Source organism: Lactuca virosa, chromosome 3 (assembly GCF_052849685.1).
Source record: "Lactuca virosa cultivar CGN04683 chromosome 3, Lactuca_virosa_CGN04683_v6, whole genome shotgun sequence".
NCBI lineage: Eukaryota > Viridiplantae > Streptophyta > Magnoliopsida > Asterales > Asteraceae > Lactuca > Lactuca virosa.
The window spans coordinates 29,162,667-29,174,275 of NC_136428.1; positions in this window are offsets into that span (position 1 = coordinate 29,162,667).

An 11,609-nucleotide genomic window follows, 5' to 3' on the forward strand; every position below is an offset into this window, starting at 1 on the left:
AAGGTTAGACTTACTTCCTGCCTCCGGAAGGACAGGGCACGTGATTGGTGGGAGGAGGTAGGGCATGCTCTAGGGGATGATGATGCTATTGATTCGATGACCTGGAGTGATTTCTCGACCAGGTTCCGAGCCAAGTTTGCACCCATGATTGAGGTGCAGCAGCAGGCATGAGAGTTTTAGGATCTCTGTTAGACTACTGAGACGGTGACTAAGATCACCGCTATGTTCCGGGAAAGGGAACTTCTAGTTCCTGCAGTATGTGGCGGATGAGGAGATGAAGAAGGCCCGATACCATGAGAGGCTGAGGAGTGATATTCGACAGTTTGTTAGCCGATCCAGCTGTAACATGCTGGAAGACATGATAGCGAGGGATAGGGAGAGGGAGATTGATTTAGACATGGAGAAGAAGAGGAAGCCAGATTATGCGGCGAGTGCAGAGGGTTCGGGCAAGAGGCCCAGGGTATCTGATTCTAGATCGAGAGGCCAGCAGGATCGCAGCCACTGTGGCAAGTACGGAAAGATGCACGAGGGCACGTGCAGAGGGGTGGGTTCTGGCTGCTTCAAGTGCGGCCAGACTGGTCATATCAACAGAGATTGTATTGTTACCACCCCCATCACTCCGGCATATGATCTGATTTGCTTTCAGTGCAATTAGAGGGGCTACAAGTAGGCCCATTGTCCGAGTTTGGCTGCGGCAGGACCGGTGTCGACACCCGCTCCTGCGACATTGAGGATTACTGACGGCCGTCAGGGCCGGGCAGATGCGCCAACGACGAATAGCAGGGCGTTACAGCTGACTGTGGAGGAGGCGTGTGCAGCTCCTGATGTTGTGACTGTTGGGTTTTGAGAATTCTAACACTCCTATGGTGTACATGCAACCCTATAAACATTGGATCTATGTTTTCTCTATTATACATGCAAATATTAACTATTCCAAGGTTTCATCCTAACTAGCATATTATGAAGCACCTATACTACAAAGTTCTAGTTAGATGACATACCTTTTGATGTAGCTTGATGTCTTCAAGCTTTAAGAGCTTAGCCCCAATAGTGTGGAAGCCTCAAATGGAATCACAAATCACCAAAACACCTTGGAAGAACTTGAGAGAATATGTATGCACACTAAAATCGGCCCACTCTTATTTTCACACACTTGTGCCAATTTTGTGAGCCAAGGACCCCTTTATATATTATGGAGGATTAGGGTTACATCCATGTAAACCCTAATACCCATGACCTTTCATTTACATAGGATCCATGGGTTAAAAGCTCCATGGACCATCCATGAAAGCTTAGCCCAACCTAAATGAACTTGACCCATTCCATATATATAAGAGTCCATATTTAATTAGTTCTTTTTGATCACTTAATTAATTCTAAATTAATTCTTGATCAATACTAATTAAATAATATGATTCCATATTAATATATTAGAACTTATAATATATTAATATAAATCATAAATATACTATTCTCAAGAGACTATCCATATAAATTGTGCCGGTGAAGTGCAACCCAAATGGACCATGCCGGGTCGGGTCAAGTACATACCAAATATAGTTATGGACTTAGACATTAATCCAACAGTCTCCCACTTGGATAAGTCTAAAACTATTATTGAGTATGACTTCAAAACCTAACTGGCAATCGTAGCTCTTAAAGCCGCTGTCGAACTCTGACCTTGTCAATGACTTGTCCATTAGATAAGGGATCATATATTCCTCCATTCTAGATATCATATGGACTGAGACACGGATTATAATCATTCTCTCTGTCCATTTGTTGTTTCCCGATTTTCGATTTATGATGACTGACTGATTGAACAAATCAAATCAGTCCTGGCTTGGCCAAGCACTCACATGTGTCATCGCTAAATCATCGACGGGCCCACAGATATCGCTTTTATCCCGAAGGTAAAAGGAATGGATAAACTTCGACTAATATGGCTTGTTCTACTACTTGTTGAATCATACACAAAGGCACGTTTTATAACATCGAGTTACCGAATGCGTTTTCGTGCAATCAATATATAACCAACTCATAGTAACAACTCATATCTCTAGGTTTGAAGAATATAAGATATTATCGTCTCATGATCACTCGTGATAAAATCCATGAAGCGATTCAAATGAGCGCGGGTTGAATCCAATACTCAGAACTTATGAGCACTCATGAGTGTTGTAGCACCACTTTGTCCACCAACTTGGACCTCTACAAACCAACCGATGACAGTCTTGATTCATATCTACTTCCAACATATGACCGACTGGGGATGGTTTGAATAACTTAATCATTCAGGAAGAGCGACTTAGTTATTCTGGAAGTCAAAACATGCAAAGTGAAACACAAGAATAAATGAATCAAATATGGTATCAAACCCTATGAATATAAATAAGCACTTTTATTTATCACCATACTGATTACTCATTATTCATTGTTTCAGTTTTATCAACTTTATACTTGAATTAAAAACACTAGTTGTCCCATGCTCCAAGCATGTACACTATGTTTTTCTTAAACAATAGTTTTACCATACACCAAGTATGCACTCTATGTTTGTCTATGATCCTTACTTTGTGAAATAAACCAATTGAACATAATTTCAATGATTCTAATTTCACACTCCCAAATCCTTATCGAAAAATGTGAGAATTTCAAATTCCTATCATTTATCGAAATCTTTTTAGATTTTAAACTTATATGCACTGACCCTCCTGTAATGAATATGTACAAAGTCACAAAGACTTGTCAACAGTCATTATAAGGTATTCCAATGGAGATCAACTCCATGGAAACTAAGTCTCATATTCAAAGTACATTGCTTTGGACATGCTTCTTGCATTAAGTTTTCTAATCTTACACAGATAACTTCCACCTATGGAGACAACTCCATATTCTCATTTTGACTATCACTTCTGAATAAGAGATGCCTCTTTTCAGAATATGTCAATATGGTCCTTCCAAAATTAGCACTATACTTCCAACTGTCCCTGAGCAACCAATCTTTGGTAAACCTCAGATTGTCCTCGACAATTGCTTAATCATTTTAGTCATATCCAATTCTAGACCTTTTCCCTTCTTAATGCCTCTGGGCATTTGGAAAAATTTAGAAATGACAAATATTATAGCACATGCAATCGATCCTGTACCCAAAGCAAATGGTACACGATTCATGATGTCTCACATAAAGACATGATTCTAGACCAGTCTTTTGCTACAATATTTTTATTTGCCATGTTTTCAAAATTTGACTATGAAGAGGGATGTCGTAATCATAATCGAATTTTGAGAACGCAATATATAGAATTTCCTTAAGTTGAACCAATCCAACATGCAATTCATATATATATATTCTTGACTAAAGATGATTAAGCTCTCAATCTAAGCCTTTAGAACTGAAATGAAGTATATCCTCTCCCTTAATTATAGCAAAACAACTTTTTCAATCCCTGCAACCTCACGAATTGAAACTTTTGTTTTTCTATAATTAACATTGCTAACTTGCAACACTAACAATAATTATCATGCTCCCACTAACATGATGATTATTAGCATAACACTTATGCTCCCACTAGCTTTGACATGTACTCAGAAATCAGCTGGACTTCTAGAAATCAATACTTTATTGACTTTCTTACCAAAGTTCAGATTTCTGATACGAGATGCTTTGATAAAACTTTATCAAAATCATACACCCTTCCTTAGATAGCATGCATGTGTGTCTAAACAATTTCAGAACTATGAAAAGGGATGTCGTAATCATAGTCTCAATTGTTTAGACCTTTTGCCATCTGCTTCAAATCTACTTGGTGGAAGTGTTTCCTCACCATCATTTTCATGAATCGAAGAGAAACCTTATGACCCTTAGATTTTATGGTGTATGTGTTCTTATCCATGTGAATCGTCAAAACCATAGTCACAAGTCAAGGATAATGACAAATCCAAACTCATATGGACAGAACTTATGCAATCTTAACTTCTTGCCACCTGGCAGTACAGGGCCTGCCATTGCTTCCAAGTTGTTATGCAACCAATTGAGAACTTTCAGAACTCCTATGCAAAGCCAACTTTAACTGGAATGGGCACAGAATATGTCAACACGATAGGTTATAAACCTCAAGTCGTGTGCTAGTGAAGAACCTCAGGTTTTATTCTTGATTAGTTCTTGAAATTCTTTTTAGGATCTTTAAGACTCCCACTATCCTCTTGACATATAAGACTATCTTGCCAAATATTCAAGAGATAGTGCGGATTATTTATCAAGACAAACACTTCACACAATTGGCCTTAGTTGGTCTTTGTTTTATCCAAAACATCACAACTTACCAATTTCAAATGTACAAGAGTAGGACACTTTTACTCTTACATTTGACAAGTGTTTTAAACCTTTCTTTAAGATATGTCACTCAAGTTACAATCTTGGAGTATGACTCTAAGAATTGTTTTGGAACGAAGTATGACTCATCTTCCTGATCTAACCATTTCAACAATTCATGACTCCTCTTCTTAGTCATAAGAATGCACTAAGATGACCTTTAGAGGACTAATTGTGATATGATTTCTAAATCATTAAGATGATCACAAACATGATACTAAAGTACTCTCCCATCTTTTCAGATTTGAGAAACTTTTATCTTTCTTCCTAATTTTATTCTTCCCATTCGTTCTGCCATACATTGAGACTTTTCCAATGTTTCAGAATTATACTTAAACTTGTAAGTATAACCATATTTACTAAACTTTAGTAAATCAAATAGTCTTAACGAGCTTTGTGGTGGACATGACCAGTGCACAAGAATGTGTACTCGATCCCTTTAGTCCTTCACTTGACTCACACATCCATGTGAAAAAGTAATTAGTCTTAATTTTCCAATGCTTGAAAGTTCTCATTCATCATACTATTCAACTTGCATGATTCCAAGTTTCGGTCCAATTGAAACTTGGGTGATGAGGAACTTTCCTGATTTGGTAAATTTAGACACTACCATAAATGAAAGAATCAAATCCATTTTCCAATATTGCTGTCAGCGGAATCATATAAGCAACAATTTTCCATAAATGCCATTGTAAGGATACTTCAAATAAATAAAATTAAACAATTTTCTTTTATTTTAAAACTTTGCGGAAAAACTTATCCTTACAATCCACATGGAAAATTGTTGTTATCTATTCCTTAGCAATATATCATAACTTCTTAAGCAACTGCTCAAAATTCTGATGCGATCGAAATCCACCTTCGCGATCAGAATCAGCATATACTTCCTTTAAGATTTCTCTCTATTCTTTGATTCTTAAAACATCAACATGTGACCCAGTCACATCATGTAATGAGGATCTCAGAATAAAACATAACAGAGTTAGATAATGGGCTCTACCTGATGTAGAGTCAAACTTATTGACTTTAACATCCTTAGGTAAATTTGGCAGCTTTGCAATCAACGCCCCTTCCTTTGGCAAAATAAACATATGGACCCTTTGGTAATGGGACTATCTCAGACTTAGCCTTTCTCTTTACCATTTGGTCAACCGGGTTGACTATGGCCAATCCCTTTCCATTGGGAAGAGAATGCTTTTTCTGGATTTCTAGTGTCACCATTGTCACTGTCCATAAAGTTTTTGGGAAATTGATCTTCTAATCAAATTTGCTTTACTATCGTTCCAAATCATTGCTGATTCAGCAGCACCAAGCAAATAGATATGATCATTAAGGTTCATGTCATAGTCTGTTTCATAGTAGTCCCAAAGGAACTCACTATGTGACTTAGAAAGTGATTGAACATCCAAATTTCTCAAGACTTTGACACCCAACTCTCCCGGCTTGTCAATATGTGACTTCATCTCTAAGATGTGATCACACATAGACCTTGCTTGCCATTAGGGCTTGAGTGACCTTGAACTTGTGGGTTAGGGAGAATAATTGGAGGAGGTGGAGGAAGAGAAGTATGACTTCCATGAGCCAAACTCGGGAAGTCATATTCATTAGGAAAGCTTGGTTTGGGAAGATCATTGTTGTCTAAACCAGACATCAACAATGGGAGAAATTCACGTAAAGTTGATTTAAGTCCTTAATATAACACCCAATATGATATATTAAGGCTTGGACCCAACAAACTATTTTATAACTTGGAAGAAGGATGCCGTAATCCAAGCTATAAAATATTTGAAGGTAGGTGAATGATGATTCACCAATTTCCACCAAGATAAACGAAATGTATTATTAGGTTTTAATTGGTTTTGAAACTCCTAGATTCTTTTGAGATTCATTGAACTTTTCAATGGCATGTTTCAATCTCGAGTGTGCCCTTCAGGTTTTGTGACTGGGATGCCGAGGATCACAAAACAAGGTGTGAAGTAACCATGCAAATTTACTTGGTACCCTTAATATTTACCCCTCAATCGATGCGTCGATTAACCACACGAGCTCCACCGATACTATGACAAATATTAAGTTACCCTTTGCCTACTTTGTTAAATCCAGGTTAGTGTGCCGGTTAACCACACACGCTCCACTAACGGTTTAAACAAAGTGCAAAGTGTAATTTCATGGATTAGCACCTTATTCACATTTTCCTAAGTAACTAAGATTGGGAATTAATAAAAGGTTTAGTTACTTAGTATTTATCATTAATACTTTTAATGAAGGGAGAATTATAGTCCTTGTCCTACCTGTTCGGCTAACGACCCTCCACCAGTCAAGGAAGCGGTGGATGAGAGTGGACACCCATTAAGCTGCCATTTTATAGGCAACAACCTTATACCCCCCTTATAGACCGACTTCGTGAATGAGGCCTACTATTGGTAAGACGACTTGCTCTTATACATATAATATATTAAACTTTTAATATTATAATAGTATAAGGGTGTATTTTAGACATTTAAAATACTTGGTGGTTTAATCTATTAATTAAACTAAACTTTTAATTTAATTAAACTCAAACCATATCTTTATTTATGGATTTAATAATACTCTTTTAATTAAACGCTTTAATTAACTATTAATAAAGTCCATAAGAGTTAATTTGAATTATTCAATAAAACATCATAATTCCAATTATTAAATTCAAAATTAAAACCATTTAATTAATTGTTTAAGTTATGAACCCAAGAGTTTTAGAATTCAATTCTTTTTTTTTCATAAAAAACTTTTCTCAAATTCGAAAACTTGAGGGCAAGTTATGTAATTCTTGAAAACCTTTGGATTCCATAACTTATGGAATTAATGGTGTTTTATGATGAAACTTTCCATGTTCCATAACTTAAGAACAAGTTATGGAATTCTTTAAAACATTAACACCAAATTTTGTAACTCCATAAAAACTTTGAATCAAATTTTTTTTTAAAAAAAACTTTCATATCCATAACTTATGGAAGTTTCAAAACCCCTTAAGATCACAACTTTAAAAAAACTTTTGAGCTCCAAAATTTTATGACAAAATATGTAACTCCTTAAAACATTTAGATCAAACTTTTAAAACTAATAAAATAATCATATCATTTTATCTTTTACTAATTCAACTCATATAACAAATGATTCAAATTTTACAAATAATTCGTTTTTCACAAAACAAGTAATTATCTTAAAATTTGACAAACGTCATGTTTTTTTTTTTCAACTTCAAAAATAAAACATTTGCATCAATATAACAGAAAACAACCCATGGCTCTGATACCACTGTTGGGTTTTGAGCATTCTACCACTCCTATGGTGTACATGCAACCCTATAAACCTTGGATCTATGTTTTCTCTATTATACATGCAAATATTAACTATTCCAAGGTTTCATCCTAACTAGCATATTATGAAGCACCTATACTACAAAGTTCTAGTTAGATGACATACCTTTTGATGTAGCTTGATGTCTTCAAGCTTTAAGAGTTTAGCCCCAATAGTGTGGAAGCCTCAAATGGAATCACAAATCACCAAAACACCTTGGAAGAACTTGAGAGAATATGTATGCACACTAAAATCGGCCCACTCTTATTTTCACACACTTGTGCCAATTTTGTGAGCCAAGGACCCCTTTATATATTATGGAGGATTAGGGTTACATCCATGTAAACCCTAATACCCATGACCTTTCATTTACATAGGATCCATGGGTTAAAAGATCCATGGACCATCCATGAAAGCTTAGCCCAACCTAAATGAACTTGACCCATTCCATATATATAAGAGTCCATATTTAATTAGTTCTTTTTGATCACTTAATTAATTCTAAATTAATTCTTGATCAATACTAATTAAATAATATGATTCCATATTAATATATTAGAACTTATAATATATTAATATAAATCATAAATATACTATTCTCAAAAGACTATCCATATAAATTGTGTCGGTGAAGTGCAACCCAAATGGACCATGCCGGGTCGGGTCAAGTACATACCAAATATAGTTATGGACTTAGACATTAATCCAACAGTGACGCGTATGTATCTTCTCCTTATCTCTTTATCTGTATTAAATTAATGCTTATGTTTATGTGTTTTATTTTAGGATCGTTCCTTGTGAACGACATCTCTGCTTTAGTATTATTTGATTCGGGGATACCTGATTATTCGTATCTCTTGCGCTTAGCCAGAGATTTTCTGGAGCTCCGGGGGAGCTCGATTGTCCTTTAGATATCAAGATTGTTGATGATAGGTCTATTCAGGTTGCGAGGGTTCATCAAGGTTATACTCTTCAGTTATTCAGCAAGCGGTATCTGGTGGATCTGGTTCCCATTCCTTTCCGTGGGAACAAGGTTATCATGGGCATGGATTGGTTGAGCCCTAATGGGGCAGTGATCAACTGTGAACAGCAGTTGGTTCGGGTTCGGTCCCCGAGTGGGGGAGAGTTGGTGATTCAGGGTGAGAGACCGCAGCGAGGGCCGGTTATGTGTTCTGCAGCGAGGGCCAGGCACTATCTTCATCAGGGTTGTGCAGGTTTTGTCGCCTATGTCATGGATAACCGGGATAAGGGTAAGGCGACCGTGGACGAGGTGCCGGTTGTGCGGGAGTATCCGGATGTGTTCCCAAAGGATTTTCATGGGGTACCTCCGGAGAGGCAGGTGGAGTTTAGGATTGATTTGGTTCCAGGTGCGGCTCTGATAGCCAAAGCACCGTATCGATTGGCTCCTACCGAGATGCAGGAGTTGTCTACACAACTACATGAGCTATTAGACAAGGGATTTATTACACCGAGCAGTTCGCCTTGGGGAGCACCGATTCTGTTGGTGAAGAAGAAGGACGGGTCTCATCACATGTGTATCGAGTACCGGGAGTTGAATAAGGTAACGGTGAAGAACCGTTATCCACTCCCGAGGATTGATGATTTCTTCGACCAATTTCAGGGTGCATCTTGGTTTTCCAAGATTGATTTGCGATCGGGCTATCATGAGATGATGGTCAGGGACGAGGATGTACAGAAGACAGCTTTCCGGACTCGCTATGGCCATTATGATTTCGTGGTGATTCCATTTGGGCTCACCAATGCTCGTACCGCGTAGTGGATCTCATGAACCAAGTGTGCAGGCCGATGCTGGATCGGTCTGTGATAGTCTTTATTGATGATATATTGGTTTATTTTAAGACACATGAGCATCACAAGGAGCACTTGAGGGAGGTGCTGGAGACATTAAGGAGGGAGAGACCTTTTGCAAAGTTCTCCAAGTGCGATTTCTGGTTGCGCGAGGTGCAGTTCCTAGGGCACCTTGTCAATCAGAAGGGTATTCTGGTCGATCCGACCAAGGTCGAGGCCATGATGCAGTGGGAGGTTCCAAGTTATCCATCTGATATTCGGAGTTTGCTTGGTTTGGCGGGTTATTATTGGAGATTTATCCATGATTTCTCCAAGATTGTTGTTCCATTGACCCGACTGACCAAGAAGTCGGTGACATTTCGTTGGGGGCCTGAGCAGCAAGCAACTTTCGAGACTCTTAGAAAGCGATTATGTTAGGCGCCGATTCTGACCCTGCCAGAGGGTGTTGATGATTTTGTGGTTTATTGTGACGCTTCGATCATGTGTTTGGGTGTGGTATTGATGCAGTGGGGTCGCGTGATCGCTTACGCTTCGAGGCAGCTGAAGCCTCATGGAGAGAATTATCTGACGCATGATTTAGAGCTGGGGTTGTGGTTTTTGCCCTCAAGATTTGGCGGCATTACCTCTATGGGGTTTGTTGTACTATTTACACAGACCACAAGAACCTGGGGTATTTGATGGATCAGTCGAACCTGAACATGAGGCAGTGTCGTTTGTTGGATGTGGCGAAGGATTATGATTGCGAGATCATGTACCACCCCGGAAAGGCCAATCTAGTGGCCGATACTCTTAGTCGCAAGGTGGTCGTGGCTCCGATCAGAGATTTATGGTTGAGGATGATCGTGGTTACTCCGTTGTTGGAACGGATCTGTGAGGCACATGTCGAGGTGATGAAGGAAGAGCACCGGAAGAGTGAGCGGATTGTGGGTCAGGTGGCTTCATTCGATTATGATAGCCGAGGATTGTTGACCCTGCATCGGAGGGTATGGATTCCTTATTGGGTCGGTGTGCGCCAATTTATGATGGAGGAGGCTCACAAGTCGAGATTCTCCATTCATCCCGAGCGACGAAGATGTATAGGGATCTTCGCCCTGATTATTGGTGGCCCTGCATGAAGCGGGATATAGCATGGTTTGTGGAGTGGTGCTTGACTTGCAGGAAAGTCAAGGCCGAGCATCAGCGACCTCACGGCAAGATGCAGCCGTTAGAGATTCCCGTATGGAAATGGGAAGACATCACGACAGATTTTATCACGAAGCTTCCCAGGACTGTGCGCGGAGTGGATTCTATTTGGTTCATCATGGATCGATTGACCAAGAGCGCACATTTCATCCCGATCTAGGAGAGTATTTCTACAGAGAAGCTAGCCGAGATTTATGTTTGGGAGTTGGTGGGACGTCATGGGGTGCCGGTATCAGTAGTTTCAGACCGGGAAGTTCGCTTTACTTCCAGATTTTAGAAGCGGTTTCATGACGAGATGGGTACTCGTCTCCGCTTTAGCACAACTTTTCACTCGCAGACCGATGGGCAGAGTGAGCGGACGATTCAGACTCTTGAGGATATGATGCGTGCGTGCGTATTGGATTTTGGTAGGAGTTGGGATACATATCTTCCATTAGCGGAATTTTCGTATAACAATAGTTATCACGCTAGCATTGATCGACCTCCTTTTGAGATGCTCTATGGGAGGAAATGTAGGACCCCGATTTTTTGGGGCGAGGTCGGTCAATGAGTCATGGGGAGTACCGAGGTGGTACTCGAGACTACTGAGATGATTCAGCAGGTTCGGAGCAGGCTCCAAACAGCTCAGAGTCGGCAGAAGAGCTATTCTGACAAGCATCGGTCAGATTTAGAGTTCCAGGTGGGAGATATGGTTCTCCTGAAGGTGTCACCTTGGAAAGGTGTCATCCGGTTCAGGAAGCGAGGCAAGTTGGGCCCCAGGTGTATCGGTCCCTTCTGGGTTTTGGCTCGGGTGGGCCGGGTTGCATATCGTCTAGATCTTCCAACCGATCTCAGCCAGATTCATAGCACATTTCATGTCTCTCAGCTGTGGAAGTGTTTAATGGATGATTCCGCAGTCGTGCCC